This window comes from Lactuca saligna, chromosome 7 (genome assembly GCF_052625555.1).
Source record: "Lactuca saligna cultivar CGN05327 chromosome 7, ASM5262555v1, whole genome shotgun sequence".
Classification (NCBI taxonomy): domain Eukaryota; kingdom Viridiplantae; phylum Streptophyta; class Magnoliopsida; order Asterales; family Asteraceae; genus Lactuca; species Lactuca saligna.
In genome coordinates, this window is record NC_136423.1 from 167,988,133 (window position 1) to 168,002,828 (window position 14,696).

The 14,696-nt window shown below is 33.8% G+C and overlaps 1 long non-coding RNA gene across 2 annotated transcripts; it reads left to right on the forward strand.

Annotated features, from left to right (window-relative positions):
* The first annotated feature begins 10,642 nt into the window (after positions 1 to 10,642).
* Positions 10,643 to 14,487, forward strand: LOC145005622 (uncharacterized). Of its 2 annotated transcripts, XR_013662638.1 has the most exons (6): positions 10,643 to 10,885; positions 11,798 to 12,034; positions 12,585 to 12,835; positions 12,929 to 13,399; positions 13,480 to 13,956; positions 14,022 to 14,487. It is a non-coding gene; the product is annotated as an uncharacterized LOC145005622 (long non-coding RNA). The 2 variants fall into 2 exon arrangements; XR_013662637.1 differs by having other exon boundaries at positions 11,798 to 12,835.
* Positions 14,488 to 14,696: the final 209 nt, after the last annotated feature.

Here is a 14,696-nt window from a genome sequence, read left to right on the forward strand (position 1 = left end):
CTCTTGAAGACCGCTGAAACCGGTCTTAAGGGTAAAGCGGTTGTTACCTCTACTACTCCTACTCCAACATCTACCCCTGTTTTAGCTATTGGGCAAGGCAAAGGGAAAAAGAGGAAGCACCTTTCGAAGAGTACCAAGGGAAAGTCTCTTGAAGGCTCCTCATCAAAGACTAAGAACGGTTCTGTCACTCCTTCTGCCATTCCCAAGGATGCTGAATGCTTTTATTGCCATGAAAAGGCACACTGGAAGCGAAACTGCCCTAAGTACTTGCAGGATCTAAAGGATGGGAAAGTGAAACCCACCTATGCAGATATTTACACTATATTGTCTAATTACTCAACATATTCTAACTCTTGGGTACTTGATACAGGATGTGGTATTCACATATGTTCTGATTTGCAGGGCCTAAGAAGAAGTGAGGATGTGGAGCACGGCAAGATAAACTTAATCATGGGGAATAGGAAGGCTTCACCTGTTTCCAAGATTGGAGTTTATACTTTGTTGCTTAATAATGGGTTAAAATTAGATTTGAATAAATGTGTGTACTCGTCTGAAATGGCGAGGAATATTATTTCTTTTTATGCTTTGTACAAACAAGGTTTTACCTTTTCGTTTGATAATGAATGTGGTGGTATTAATGCTTTCTTTAATAATGTGTTTTATTTTAAAGCATTACCTTGTGATGGTGTGTATGAAACTGTGTCGATTGTAGACAACTTAGGAAATAATGTGTTGTATATTGATTCTTCTACTAGCTTAGATAAAGCATCATTGTGGCATTGTCGTCTTGGACATGTAAACAAGAAACGCATAGGCCAACTCCAAAAGAGTGGAGTCTTGGAATCATTTGACCTCAAATCAGATGATAGTTGTGAATCTTGTCTACTTGGAAAAATGACAAAATCACCCTTCACTGGAACTTGTGAGAGGGGTGAAGGTTTGTTGGACATAATACATACTGATGTATGTGGACCATTCAAAACCGCCACAAGGGATGCTAATCGGTATTACGTGACTTTTATTGATGATTTTAGTAGATATGGGTATGTCTACTTAATCAAACATAAGTACGAAACCTTTGAAAGGTTTAAGGAATTCAAGCAGGAAGTAGAAAATCAATTGGGCAGGAACATTAAGATGCTTCAATCCGATCGAGGTGGTGAGTATCTTAGCACCAAGTTCCTTGACTACCTTAAGGAGTGTGGGATTGTCTCACAATTGACTCCCCCCAGGACACCACAGCTGAATGGTGTAGCTGAGAGGCATAATCGAACCTTGTTGGACATGGTTCGCTCTATGATGAGTCGAGTTTCGTTACCAATCTCTTTTTGGGGGGTATGCCTTAGAGACTGCCGCCCATATCCTTAATCTAGTCCCTACAAAGAAGGTTACCAAAACACCTCATGAGATGTGGACTGGGAAGGTTCCCAATTTGGACCACATCAAAATTTGGGGTTGCGAAGTCTTCGTGAGGCGTGAAACTCATGATAAGCTTGAACCCCGAAGTGAAAGGTGTATTTTCATCGGCTACCCACAGAAATCCTTCGGTTACCTCTTCTACAGACCCAGTGAGAATATGGTCTTTGTAGCACGAAGAGGGATCTTTCGCGAGAAAGAATTTATAAGCCAAGGAGACAGTGGGAGGCAGATTGATCTTGAAGAAATTCAAGAATCAATTGGTGAAGGAACCTCAGACACTAGCAATCAACCTGAGGAGGAAACTCCTGTTGATCCAGCTGACGAGTCTATACCTCCGAGGCGTTCTACACGGGTTAAGAACACACCTTCGTTTTATTATGGTTTTCATATTACTACGGAAGGTGATACGTTTATTAGTGATAGTACACTAGTAAATTTGGATGAACCTAGCAGTGTTAAGGAAGCCATGGCAGGCCCGGAGTCTGCTAAATGGAAGGAGGCTATGGACAGCGAGATACAGTCCATGTATGACAATCAAGTTTGGAACTTGGTTGACAATGTACCAGGCCGTAAAACAGTCGGGTGCAAATGGATCTTCAAGAAAAAGACAGACATGGAAGGAAAAGTGCATACTTATAAGGCTCGACTGGTTGCGAAGGGTTTTACTCAAACTCAAGGTATTGATTATGATGAAACCTTCTCGCCGGTAGCAAAGATTAAGTCTATTAGGGTTATGTTAGCCATTGCAGTATTTCATGATTATGAAATATGGCAAATGGATGTCAAAACCGCTTTCCTTAATGGAAAGTTGGCTGAGGATGTGTACATGAATCAGCCAGAGGGTTTTGTCAATGCAGAGTACCCTAATAGAGTATGCAAGCTTGAGAAATCCATTTATGGATTAAAGCAAGCATCTCATAGCTGGAATCTTTGTTTTGATGAGAAGGTAAAAGAGTTTGGCTTCTTGAGAAACGAAGATGAGTCTTGCGTGTATGTCAGAGCTAGTGGGAGTATAGTTAGCTTCTTGGTACTGTATGTGGATGACATACTACTCATAGGAAATGATATCCCAACCTTGCAGGAGGTTAAGTCCTGGCTTGGGAAGTGCTTTGCTATGAAGGACCTAGGGGAGGCTACCTATATCCTAGGGATAAGGATATTAAGAGAAAGGAGTAGAAGACTAATTGGACTTAGTCAGAGTATCTACTTGGATAAGGTGTTGAAAAGGTTCAACATGGAGAATTCCAAGAAAGGAGATTTACCGATCCAAAGCAATGCCAAACTGAGTAAGACTCAAAGTCCGAGTACAGAGGCAGAGATAGCTGAGATGAGCCAATTACCATATGCTTCCGCAGTTGGCTCAATCATGTATGCTATGACTTGTACCCGTCCTGATGTGGCATTTGCTTTGAGCATGGTCAGCAGGTATCAGGGGAACCCTAGCAAGGCTCATTGGACTGCGGTAAAGAACATTCTCAAGTACCTGCGGAGGACTAAGGATTGGGTCCTTACCCTTGGTGGCAGTGATGACTTGAAAGTATTAGGGTATAGTGATGCTGGTTTTCAGACTGATAGGGATAATTTCCGCTCTCAGTCAGGCTGGATCTTTACCTTAAATGGAGGGGCAATTTCTTGGAAGAGTTCCAAGCAGGAGACGGTGGCTGATTCGACTTGTGAATCAGAGTATATAGCAGCGAGTGAAGCAGCGAAGGAGGCGATATGGCTAAAGAACTTCATCGGAGACCTTGGAGTTGTACCAGCTATTAAGGAACCTATAGAGATTTTCTGTGACAACAATAGTGCGGTTACCTTAGCCAAGGAACCTAGAGATCATGGCAGATCCCGACACATTGACAGAAAATATCACTTCATAAGACACAAAATTGAAGAAGGACTCCTTGTGACAAGGAGGATATCGTCGGATGAGAATCCTGCAGATCCCCTTACGAAGGGACTGACGAGGGTTAAGCATCTTCAGCATGCGAGACGCATCGGGCTGAGGGACGATATTAGTTTTGCAGATTAGATAGTTTTCCTGAAACTTGTAAAATGTAATCGACGTTTGATGATGAATAAAATTTGTGATTTATTTATGAGTAAAGTGTTACTATCATTGTCAATTATTTACTATTGTTTCAATTTTGCATGTTTTGACTTCCAGAATAATTAATTTATTCAAACCTCCATAATCGATCATACGTCGGAAGTAGGTATGAATCAAGATTGTCATGAATTGGGTTTGTAGATGCCTTAAAGGTGTTTAGACATGGCAATGGTTGCTGCAACATTCATGAGTACTCATAAGTTATGAGTATTGGTATAAACCCACGCTCACTTGTATCACTTCATGGAATTTATCTCGAGTGATCGTGAGACGATAACATCATATAAATCTTTAAACCTAGAGATATGAGTTGTTACCTATGAGTTGGTTGTGCATTGATTGCACGTAAACGCATCAGTAACTTGATGTTATAAAACGTGCCTTTGTGTACAAATTCAATAAGTAGTAGAATAAGCATATCAGTCGAAGTTTATCTGTTCGTTCTAGAAATAGAAGCGATATCTGGGCCTCTCGATGATTTTGTGTTGACCCATGTACCAGGCCTGGTCAGAACTAAACCGATGTGTTCAGTGAAGTTCTTCGTCAAACAAATCAGAAAATCGAGAAACAACTGCTAGACAATAAGCAAGACATAGTTCCAAGTGTTTGTCTGGCTGATATCATGAGAACAGAGGATTATGTGATCACTTATCTAAAATGGCGCTTCATAGTTCGACAGAGTCTTCATTGTTCGAGGGAGTTTTCGAGAGCTACGATTGTTGGTTGGTTCCTGAAGTTATAGGCAAATATAGTTATTAGACTTATCCAAGTGGGAGTCTGTTGGATAAGGTGTCTAAGTCCATAACTTATTTGGTATATACTTGACCCGACCGGCATGGTCCATTTGGGTTGCATCTCATCCAAACTATTATGGATAATTTTATGAGAGTTATACACATATGTTTATTAATATATCATGAGTTATAATATATTAATATGAAGTTACGTTATTTAATTAGCTTTAGTCTTAAATTAATTATGAATTAATTTGGAGATTAAAAGGAAGACTAATTAAATTATGGGCTATTTGTTTTATATAGTGTGGGCTAATACTCATTTGTTAATGGGCTAGGCTTATGTGGAAGTCCATGGATGATCCATGGAGCTTTTAACCCATGGATCCTTGGAAAAGGAAAAGACATGGGTTATTAGGGTTTCACCCTAACCATGCACACTATATAAGCATGCTTATGGAGCATGAAATAGAGCCTAAGAGAAAACTAGTGAACTAGTGTGTGTGTGCATGTGTGTGGCCGATTTTATACAAGGTGTATACTCTCTCAAAGTTTTCCAAGAGTTTGTGGTGTTTGTGATTCCATTTGAGGCATTCACACTATTGGTGCTTGGCCCTCAAACTCCTTAGAACCAAACTCACCAAAAGGTATGTAATCTCTTCTAACTCTTTTATGTTGAAATGTTCCCCATGCCATGTTAGATAGGTTATAAACCTTGGAAAATTATTATTTTGCATGTATTTAGACAAACATAGATCCAAGGTTTATTAGGGTTGCATGCACACTTAGGAAGTGTTAGATTGCTCAAAACCCAACAAGGCTGGTGTGAGTTTCCTACCAACTGTTCGATGAAATTCTTTTAATTTTTTTGAAGCATGAAAGCCCAATATTAATCAAGGTATAGTAAGCTACAACCAATTTTTGTTCTGTAAGACCTATGTTTACTCTTTCTTTTGATTAAACAGTGGTGGCTGAAAAGTGGTTAAAATCAGAAATTATGTGTTGAAATGCAATGACATGCTATTTTGTTTTGATCCTATAATCGTTCTGGATGTTTTTATTTTAATTTTTCATCTATGTTATTTTCTGATTTCACAAGTGCAAGTTTTGTCATTTGTTTTCCTATCTTCATTTGTGATTTTCCATCTTTAGATTTGATTTGTCCATATAGCTGAATAAAAGAATAACTTGAGGGTTTCTTTTCACTTGAACTTACTCAAGTTGTAATTTGTTTTATGATTACATGAATAGAAGTGCCCAACTTCCATATTCACCAAGGGAACATTCCTTAAAAGTGGATAGTGACTCCTTTTTGGGAAGAATTCATCAAAATCTAATTTCTAAAAAGTCAAATATCAGTTAACCATGTTGAACAGTGACTCCAATAAGCATTTAAAGATGAAAGTTGATGGGTATGCGAGTTTAAAACAAATTTTAATCCTTATTTCTACTCAAACCATTGAAATTAAGTTTTTTTTATGTCTTATTGTCAAATTTTACTCATTTAGTTTTTAATTGGATAGGCATATGATTGCAAATGTTTAGATTATAAGAAATGCATACTTGGAATTGCTTTTTATTGTTTTTGCTACAAAAAACATGAACATTTTAATTGTTACAGAAAGCTTTGTTTGGATTAGTGGAAACTAATCTTATAAATCGAATTTAGCAATCGCGTCTTGATGTTGATATCGTTAAGCAATATAGGTTCTATTATTACCATAAGTAGAAATTTAGGCTATTTAAAATTTTGAAGGGTTAAATTACCATCAATTTTAATTTTTTGTTGACACATGCCTTTAAAAAATTATGTAAGCTTGAAGTTAACGGGACAACTAGGTGGTGTCACTATCTAGGACAATGATTAGACGACTGTCATTTACCAAAAATGACATGTTCCACTTTATTATAAATGTATTGGTTCATATGGGTTGACTCCAGCTAACAATTCTATTTTGTTTTATTTGTCTCATGAATTGAAGCCAATGAGAAACTCTGATGTGAATTAGAGGGATAATTAACGTGGCAATGGTAACAATGTGAAGAAAGGCTGATATGTATGAATTGATCCCCTTCTATTTTTCTAGAAACTTTTTATTTGATGCATGTTATAGATTCAGGAGAGAATTGAATTATTGAAGATGACGATGAATAAGAAGAAGAAGGTGAATCGAATATATGTGATAAAACCTGAATGATGCCACCACAAAGCCAACCATAAGATAGGTAATGATATTGCTGATCTTGACCTGGTTCTGAACTTCTGATTATGCTTCTGCCATGGCAATGCGTTTCAAGCATTCATCCTAATTGCATAACACCATTGGATTATCTTGCACAAGGCTGGCCAGAGCAATTTTCATTCCAGATGTATGATTCAGTACATGATGAACCTTAAAAATGAATACAGAAAAGAATTTGTTTAATTTGTTTCTACAAGTAAGTGATTATAGTTGTTAGGGTTACTAAGAATCACAAAGTACCTTTATTGATTCTTTTATGTTTGAACTGAAATCTGACCAGATCTCTGCAACATTATCCTTAAGTCCCACTTTCCTGCATCCATGTATTAGAATTAGAAATACCAAAATAAGAAAGAGGAATCCATAGTCAACATAATTAAGAAATAACACAATATACCCTTTATCTACAAGCCGGTGTAACATTCCAGCTGTAACTCCCTTTGTTACAGAAAAAACAGGGAATAATGTATCGAGTTGAACATGAGAAGGATCATAATTTCCATGTACCCTAATAGCTATATCAATTAACACTTTCCCATCTTTAGAGGCACAAACCTAACAGAAAATAACTAACAATCGGAGTATCATTCAAATATTAATATTAACTAGGTTATAACCTGTGGAAACCAGGTTGATAAATTAAAAAATAAGATAGATATAAATATGGTAATTATATTTCACTAATGAAAAAAGTCAATTTAATTAAACATCAATTTTGTTAAAGTAAATATATATACTTTTTTTTAAATATATGTTTAAAATACACTTTTAACTTAATTCTCCAACACCACTCATGGGTTCAAAAGGACGGTTATTGTCATATACTTATATCAACCAAAAAACCTCTCATCTGATGATTTTTAGGATTTTTCCAATCAATTTGTTACTTTCAAGAGGAATTGAATAAATAACCACTCTAACAATGCAACACATAAGTCCAAGCATATCATCATTTCACTATATGGGGAAAAAACAAAGTGATTACCAACAAAAGAAAAAAAAACACCATGTATTGGATTCATTATATATATATTTCTTTTGTTTTGCAACATATACTAAATTCAAAAAAATGTTCATCCCTTTGAGTAAGAGGGATCTACATGTGAAAATATTAATTGATCTAACTAAAACAAAGTTTAAGAAAATGATGGCCATAAATAGCAGTGATGAATGATAATAAACAGTGTAACTGTTGGCTCTCTATTGTTTAGGAGGCCATTAATGAGTTGTTAATCGAAGCTTATTAGCACTAATGAGTTGATAAAACCCATTTTCTAGGACAATATCGTCATACTTACATGGATTAGCTTTAAATATGTATCAATGAAAATAAAATTATATACAATCCAAGAGAATCTCCCCTCACTCTTCAATATTGCCTGCACAAGCTACATTTGAACACCTATGGAAGTAAATTATGACAGAGAGAGGTATATGACATAACTCAAAACTAATAAAACAAAAGATACAAAGTAAATTGAAAAGAAGACGTGTCAATGCCATGCATCAATTTTAACAGATTACAAACTAAAGTGGTTTCCTAATGTATCTTTTTTTACTCTGCCTTACAACCAAAACCAAAAACTATGAATTGATATTTTCATGGATATAGGCAAGAGATTATATAAAAAAGTAAGAAAGAAAAGGTTAAAACAAGTGATTGCTAGCTATTAGTTAATAGAGTTACCTTACTACTATAAAACCTGTAATATGACTCTCTTAAAAATTTATACAATTCTTTATATTTGTGGCCAGTTCAACATGTATAAACTAACCATCTGTCATCACTTCTCTTGTAAACTCCAGATTGTTCAGGTATCAAAAAGACAAATATATAAATTCATATAACAATTACTTACAAGTAAAGTCGATGAAATTGATTCTTCCTGACTACACTAGCCCCTTCCCTACCGGCTCAGAATCAATCTTTCCTCCATCGAAACTTTATATTTCTGGAGAGCAAGAATTTTATATTTGAAATTACTCATTGATAATTGAAATGTTGAACTCGCTTAGGTATAGGTAATTATTGAGCGAATCAAGGGCATTTTATACATGGAAATTGGAAAGGGGATTACTCCATGATCGCTTGCTGGTAAATCGGGATTATGGAAATATAGTCTAATTGACGTTCCTTCTTTGACTCACGTTTCCTTAGTTGTAAAGAGATGTAATTGATATCCATCCCGAGAATTAAGGGATTAAGTTATTATTCAAAAAACGAAATTATTTAAATGTGGTATCAATCATTAATTAATTAGAAATCGTAAATGATACATGAGCGGGAAAATCATATGGTGCAGGTCTAGAAAAATGCCATGTGGCAAAATGGCATGTAAAAAATGGCCATGTGGCAGGTTTAGGAGTGTTTTATTAGAAGAGGGGATTTTCAATAAATGGATACATACATATATACATATATAACAAAGAGACAAACATATGTACATGAATTCCAAGTATTTTATCCGCATTACCGAGTTTAACTAACAAAGCCCTGAGTTTCTTTTCTACTTGAGAATTAATAGGGGTGTCACATATCCATTCTGCTTTATCTACTTTTTCTCATTTGGGTCAATGAAAACAAGTTACCCAGTAAGAGAATGAGATAATAGAAATTGAATTTATTAATTATAATTTCTTTTTTTAAGAGCTAAAAACAAACCAATCAAGAAAAGATTCAGTAAAGGTTCTAATGATTCTATAGTAGTTAACACTCACATTCAATGCTGCAGAAAGCCATGAAAAGTCAGTTTTTAATTATTGGTATCATAATAAGGTAAAGTAGTAATAGATTTGATACACACGTTCAAGCAAATTAAGCACTCCAATCACAATATAATTGCACCTGTAAAAGTATCAAAGTATCAAGCTGGAGATAGCTTTATTAGTTTCTCCAAAAAGGATAAAATACAGGCACGGAAAATAGGCTAAAGTCTTATATGGCAATATGTATATTATTTTTCTATTTTTTTAATTTAATAGTTCATTTTTAATAGAATTTAGATCGTTCCTTTTGTTCCTCTAAGATGCATATGATGATAACAATGTACTTATCTGATATTGAAATGTCATGACCTTTCTTTCTGGAGGTATGTTTTCAAATTATTCAACCAATTTATGTACTTATCTTTAATGTGTTTAAAATTTAGTGTTATAAAAACAAATTAAATAGTTTTAATTTGCTTATTGCGTGCTTGATGAATTGAAGTTGATTTTTCTAGGATTCTCACGATTTTTTTTTTGTGTTTTAATTCTAATAATTTTTTAATGTAATCTATTAGTCTATTTCTATTGTAGTTTTGATTAAATAAGTTTTAGATGTAAAAGTATTCTGAATATCTAGCATTGATTCATCCTTTAAGTTATTTTGTATTTTGGTGTGCAAGAAACTATTAGAAAATGACTTTAGTTATCATTTGTTTTGCTTTAATTTAAATGAACATATGAGTTTTATTTTTGTATTTAAATGAAGTTAGGGCTTTGTTATTTGTGTTTGACATAACTTTATTGCTTTTGAAAATTCCATATTGGCCTAACAATATATTATTATTTTAACATAATAATAAGAAAAACATTAGTTTAATAAAAAAAATTATAACGCAATGAATGTATTATATATTTGTTGAAAATTAGTTCTCTTAATAATAGTAGGAACGATAGTTGTTACTATTTTTTGAAAAAAAAAAAAATCAATTTCACAAGATGGTCTTAAAGTAGCAATGTGTTTTAAACTGCGTTGTTATATATGACAAGAATGGCTCATGGTATTATTTTTTATTTGATGAAATAAATTTTATTAATTTATCTTCATGATTGATTGTCTATGCTTTTTTTTTTCAATTATTACAATTTGATATTTCATTTAACAAAATAATCATTTACCATTAAATTAGGCATAATGAACATTGGCTGTATATTCAAAACATTTTGGATAATTAATTCAAAAAAACATTTATAAAGTTACAAATATAATATCTAAGTTTCTAAAACAACAATTGTTTATAAATCTATTGTTAATTGTTATTACACCTATTAACAATTAAATAAATATTTATTATGCCTATTATTGTTTCACCCAAGTATTAACCTAGTATCAATATATGTGTAAGGGTCGGCCCATTGTTGATTTTGGCAGTCCAAAGGCGTAGAACAAAAAACAAGCTGATGGAGAAATATATGGAACAGAAAAACGTTGTAATCCGATAATCACGAATTCATGATTAAAATCCCTTCTTTCTTCACAGAATCACGCCTATCAAAGTATCAATCGATCGATCGGATTCTGTCAAGATTTTCGCTCTCCTCTCCTCTCCTCTTTATCCCAGTTCTCACTTCTCACCAAGGCCGAATTTGCTGTTTTCAGTTTCTTAATTCTCCTACTCGAGGTAACTTCTGTTTTTGCTTTAATTGAATGATAGATAAGTTTTATGTTTGGGAAACTCTGTCTTTTGATTAAAGAACATAAATCATGTTTTATTTTTCATGCGTAATTCTGATTTATGCTTTTAGTTCTTAAGGCTGAAACTTGAATTTCTAGTGGATCGGTGAAAAACAAAGCCATGACCTTTTTTTTTTGGTACAAAGTACAAACAACTATTGTTTCCAAATCTCATCTTATTACCTTATACATTAAAACAAATAAATCATGTCATAATAGCTTGCAAGAAATGAATGCTGCTCAATCAGAACCATCAATAACAAAATAAAATAAAACAATTTATTGTTTAGTGTGTTCACTATAGTTATAACATGACACTCATTATACTCTTTCCAATTTTGAAAATATCATCCTACTTATATCAAGTATGACATCTACTAATTTGGATTATTTTCTTTTCTATTACATCATTCTACATTCTTTTACTACAATATGACACCTAAAATAGCAATGTAATTTTTTTTTTTATGGATTTAGTTTAAATGGAGAAATATCAATGTAGTTTATATTCAAGATGTTTTATTTGACACCATTCAGTCATAAACACCTAGAATAACAACATAGTTTTTGCTCATAAATATGTTTTATTTGAAGTAGTTTGTTTTCTTTTCATGTTTTTTTGGACTTAACTCTAGTAAAGAAATACCAACATACTTTATACTCAACACCTTTTTGACACAATGTGGACAGAAACATATTTGTGTGTGTGTGTGTATATATATATATATATATATATATATATATATATATATATATAACCATGCTCATTACTTTTTTCATTTTTTATTAGTTTTGACTTAATAATTTTTTATTAGTTTTTGATTAAGACACCCATTAAGTCATTTTAAATGTGTACTAGATAATGACTTAATTAAACGGAAGATCGGAAATCGAAATCGGAACGACGATCGGTTGCGCGAATTGTATTATGAAAGAGTTACATTAAAATGATGCGGAAATTTTCGGGTTGTTACACCTAACAAGAAATCAGAAGATGGTTCCAACACATATGCAACAAACGAAGAAGTTGATGTGAAACTAATGTATCCCGTCCATGATCCAAACCAAAATTGGAAGAAGATGGTTCCTATACTAGGTATGAAGTTTTTTGACCCCGATGAACTTAAATGTTTATTGGGTAATTATGTTGTTAGACATGGATATAGTTTATGGTATGAAAAAAGTGATAAGAACAGGTTGTTAGCTAAATGTAGCAAAGGTACAACACATAAATGTCCATTTAGACTCTAGGCCACTTGGATGAAGGACGAACATTCTTTTCAAATTAAGTCACTGAAAGATGATCACAATTGCTCAAGTCATTCAAACTTGGAGCAATTGAGAATTATAGGTGGATTGGGAAGCATTTTGTTAATGAAATATTAAAAAGACCAAAAATGAGCTTAAGAAAAATGAAAGCTAAAATTTCCAAAAAATTTAATATTAATGTTAGTTTAACGCAGTGTAGAAATGCAAGAAGGTTTTCATTGATTAAGATTAAAGGTACTTTGGTTGAGCATTATGGAAGGTTGTAGCATTATGGTGAGGAGATTATGAGGTCTAACCTAGGGTTTATGGTAAGAATGGATGTGGACATCATGCCTGACTCAACTATATATTTTTCAAATACTATGTCTGCTTCAAAGGTGTTAGGGACGGTTGGATAGAGGGATGTAGAAAGGTGATTTGTGTAGATGGCTGCTAATTGAAAGGCTTGTGTAAGGGTGAGCTTCTTGTAGTAATGGGTAGAGATGCGAATAACAACATCTACCCTATCACGTGGGCTGTGGTAAATGTTGAGAATAAAGTTTATTGCAAGTGGTTTCTTGACATTCTCATGGATGACCTTGGAGGGGGAAATGGTAGTGGACTTACTATCATTTCAGATGAACATAAGGTATTAGATTGGTTTCTTTTTGCTTTATACTTTTTACTTTTTAATTGTTTAATATTAAGTTTTACATTCACCAACATGTTTTAATTTTGACAGGGATTGTTAGAAGTTGTGAAAGAAAGGATTCCAGAAGTTGAGCATAGGCAATGTGCTAGGCACATATATGCTAATTTTAAGAAGAAGTTTGATGGTGAACATTACAAAAAATTGTTTTGGGCTGCCGTAAATAGTACCACTATACCACAGTTTGAAGAAGCCATGGATGCAATTAAGAAATTAAACCCCAATACCTATGATCATCTTATTGAAAGGGAACCAAAATATTGGTCAAAGGCTTTCTTTGTAGAAGGGAGCTAGGAACTGTGATGCTATGGAAAATGGTGTCTCAGAAAGTTTTAATAATGCAATCAGGGATGCTAGAAGAAAGTCGATCATCACAATGTTGGAAGAAATAAGGGTTTAGGCCATGGAGAGGATGTATAATCAAAGGATCATGGCTGAAGAGTGGGATTTGGATATTTACCCAACAATTAGAAAGGAGTTAAAAGATAATAATATAACTCAAAGGTGAGTAACATAATGTTTTAAATTTACATTAGCTAATGATTGATTTGATTTGGGGTGTTAACTTACCTTTTTTTTTTTAGATTTTTGGGAGTTTATCCAAGTGGTAATCAACAATTTGAAGTAAGATTTGGTAATGATGCATTTGATTTAGATCTAATCAGAAGGATATGTGAATGTAGAAGTTGGCAGTTGAGAGGTATCCCATGCTTGCATGGCTTGGCTGCAATTGCATACCTGAATCATAATGTAGAGTCATATGTGGCACCTTGTTTTAGCAAACAAAGTTTCCTTTCAAGCTAATCTTACAATGTCCACCCTTTAAATGGTAGTCCAATGTGGCCGAAAACAATTTATCAAAAGCCTTTACCTCCAAAAAAAATAAAAATAAAATAAAATAAAAAAACTACCAGGCAAACCAAAGGTTAAACGAACAAAGGATAAGTCAGCATTTGAAGGTACTGGTAAAAAGACGCATACAATATCACATGCAAAAGGGTTGCAAAAGTGTAGTAATTGCAGAGGCATTGGATACAAGAAATCAAGTTGTCTAGGAAAAGGTAAAAATGAATTTATTTAGTGTAGTTCTATGTAATTGGAAACTAATACTAGTTTGTTTTCTCAGGAAGGGGAATTACAAGTGGAAATGGAAGTACAAGTGGAAGTGGAAGTGGACATGTACCCGTACAAGAACCTAGACAAGAACCCGTTCAAGAACATGTACAAGAACTTGTTGAAGCTCTTGTTGAAGCTCCTGTTCAAGATCCTGTTGAAGCTCCTGTTCAAGCTCCCAGAGCTTCAAGAATTAGAAAGATGCATGTGCGAAAGAGGAAAGTTTCAGAACGTATAACCGAGATTGGTCTAAGTAAGAAATTTATCCCCAAAGGAGGGATTGGTTGTAGTCAAAACAAGCCAGTAACTTTAGAATGATGTGCTTGTTTACTACTAGTATCTTTTGTCATCTAACACAAACTTTTAGTCTTTTGCATGGAATTGGTAACAAACCTTAAGTCTTTTGTCATGTAACTATACTACCTTACTACTGAATGATGTAATGCTATTATGATACTAGTTAAGGGGTATTTTGGTCATAACCTGCTTCAAGGTTATGTTGATTAATGTGTTAAGGGTATTTTGTAGTACAATTGTTTCTATTAATGTGCATCCTACTTTGAAATCTGTTTCTATGAAATTTGTTTTTACCAAAACTACAAATCCAAGGGTAAATTGGTCAAAATAATTTCTATTTTATCATCCTACTTTCAAATCTGTTTCTATGAAATTTGTTTTACCAAAACTA